Source organism: Poecilia reticulata, linkage group LG15 (genome assembly GCF_000633615.1).
Source record: "Poecilia reticulata strain Guanapo linkage group LG15, Guppy_female_1.0+MT, whole genome shotgun sequence".
NCBI classification, from domain to species: Eukaryota; Metazoa; Chordata; class Actinopteri; order Cyprinodontiformes; family Poeciliidae; genus Poecilia; species Poecilia reticulata.
Genome location: NC_024345.1, coordinates 20,785,408 through 20,788,121, shown reverse-complemented (window position 1 = coordinate 20,788,121; position 2,714 = coordinate 20,785,408).

Below are 2,714 nucleotides of genomic sequence, written 5' to 3'. Positions count from 1 at the left end.
CCCTCCTCTCTTCTTCCTCCTCTTCCTCCTCTCCCTCCTCTTCCTCCTCTTTCTCTTCTTCCTCCTCTCCCTCCTCTTCCTCCTTTCTCTCTTCTCCCTCCTCTTCCTCCTCTCCCTCCGCTTCCTCCTCTCTCTTCTTCCTCCTCTCTCTCCTCTTCCTCCTCTTTCTCGAACGGCAGGATGAAGCAGCTCAGGGATCAAAACCCAAACCAGACAAAGTTCTGAAAAGTAGAACCGGTTCAGTAAAAATGAAGTTTTAGAGATTTTAGATCCTAAACAGAATATTTTACCAGTTTGTTTCCATCAGATTTTGTGATTAAAGTTTCCCCCAAACCTTCTGTTTTACGTTTTATTTGTGGATTTCCAGTTGTAAACTCCTCACCAGCTTCTTCATAACAGTAGATTTTAATAATTTATCAGTCTTAGTTTGTTTCTGTTGTAATCATTTATATAACCTGCTGCACATTTTAGGCGATGGTTGCATCAAATTTAAATGATTGTATTACTTTGTGTGTGTCAGTAATAAACATGATAAATGATTTAATTCTGACTCCCTGTTGCTGATTTATGATCATTTATTTTCACAACCTGTTTCTGATTCTGTAAGGAGCTTTTGATCCACTTCAAGTTTAGTTAATAAAGTTGTGATCAACAGTATCAAATGTTTTTCGATCTTAAAATACTCTTGCAGCTTTTTTTGTTATCTATAAACTTAGTGATTTATTGCAGAGACGTTTCTTTCTAGTGGATGAAATCCGTGGAGATCAGGATCTTTACGGGCCAAACCTGCAGCGTTTAGAGTCACTTCAGCCTTAAACCTTCATGTTTTCTTTGTTTTTCTGTCTCTTTTTTCTGTTTTTGGTCTAAAAAGAAAGAGGTGAGGCTCTGGGAAGCTGCCTCGCTCCAGCCGGCCGGATCAGATGCATCCAGTCAGTCAAACACGTTCCACTGAAATAAAAATAAAAATAAAACTCACCCTACAATCTGCCTGAAAGACACAAATTTAAGGAGAGACACAAAGAAACTGAGTTCTAAAATGTCTGCAGGGTGAATTCATAAGACAGCAGATCCAGGAGGATCATTCAGGATCCCATCAGAACCTTCCTGGTTCCTCCAGGAGGATCCAGGAAGTCCAGGAGGAATCCCACAGCACCACTACATGCATTCATGCTGAGTCACTGGTTGCCATGGTGACCTCATTTTGAGAACGAGCTCACGGCTCCGTTTTGGGCCTCGGACAAACAGCCTCTGTGAGGAAAGTGAAATCTGTGCCGAGACATTTTTGGCAGCGCAGAGCGAGAAGGTTGTCGTGGAAACGGATCCAGTTTTCTGAGTGTTTTTACCAGAGATCTGCAGAATCAGAGCTGGAACCTGAACGAGTCTGAACTCCGACCTGATTGGACAGAAAACTGTTTGTCTCACAGCAGGAAACTCACCGGGTGAAAGCAGCAGAAACGCCTTTCATAATGAAAATGTTTACTACAGAACATGAAATAAGAAACAACAGAATCTACAGGGACATCAGGCCGCTGCACAATCTCCAAAAATGATGAAACATAAAGCAGAATAAAAACTGTAAACCAGATCAACATGCAGTCAGAAGGTTAAAGTTCATCTTTCTGAGTCATTTTTACCTTTGAATTATGTTTCTGCAGCAAAGTACAGCTGAGCTGTGAGGCTAAAAACATAACTGAGTTTTTCTCCTTTAAAATCCACAATATGGCGTCATTTGTGACGTTTGACATGAATTTGGTATAAATACTGTAAAACGTCACAGCGCACGATTCCTGTTTCTCACAATGGGAGGAGCGAAGAATCAGAAGAAATGCGCACAATGCGTTAGCATTAGCGTTAGCATTAGCATTAGCATTGGCGACGGTAATGATCCAAACAGCTGTGATGTTTCATCAGATTAATCTGTGATTTATTCATAATCCTGTTCTCACATTTTTCCAATAAGTTGTCTGTGTTTGTTTCATGTTTGTTCAGAACTGGTTCATGTTCATAGTTCACCATTCAACTTGAACAAGTTCTCATTTAGCTATATCATGCAAATTGTCTGGAATAAAGCTTATAAATATTTCTTATGAATAATATGAGTTGTTAAACATCAGTTTGATTCTAAACAGAAAAGAGCATCATGACTGAACATGTTTATGTTGGAACTGATAATAATGTTTCATTTCCATTAAACCAGCTCAGCTACCAGTAGAAACATCTAATGGTGAAAAATACCCAGCAGTAAAACACTGAAGTTTTCTTATTCACTGAATATCTTTGTTTTATTATAAGTAAGTTAAAGCTCAGTCCTGTAATTCCTCAGCTGGATGGTCTGAAGGTTTAAATCTGCAAATTTCCTGCTCAGTTTTTCTCCATAGCCAACAGCAGAAACCAGGCGGCGTCTCGGATTGTGAAACATCCAAAGTTTGGGCTCAAAGAATCTTTTGTTCTTCCCCAACTGAGCCGCGTTCGATGACATCAGGTTTTCTTCATTTCATCAGCAGAGGAAGCTGTTTAACTCTTACATAACGACCCACAATGCAACACTGCTTGACTCCTCCAGCAGAAAGCAGCAGGTCCAGTTCAACCTGCAGTACTGCGGCCCGACGACCCGCTGGGTTCTGTTCTGCTGGGTCCCAAACACCAAGGCTCCCAGCAGGGTGTGTTATTCACTGGGAGAACAGAACCGCAGGAGAGAGAGAGAGAGAGAGAGA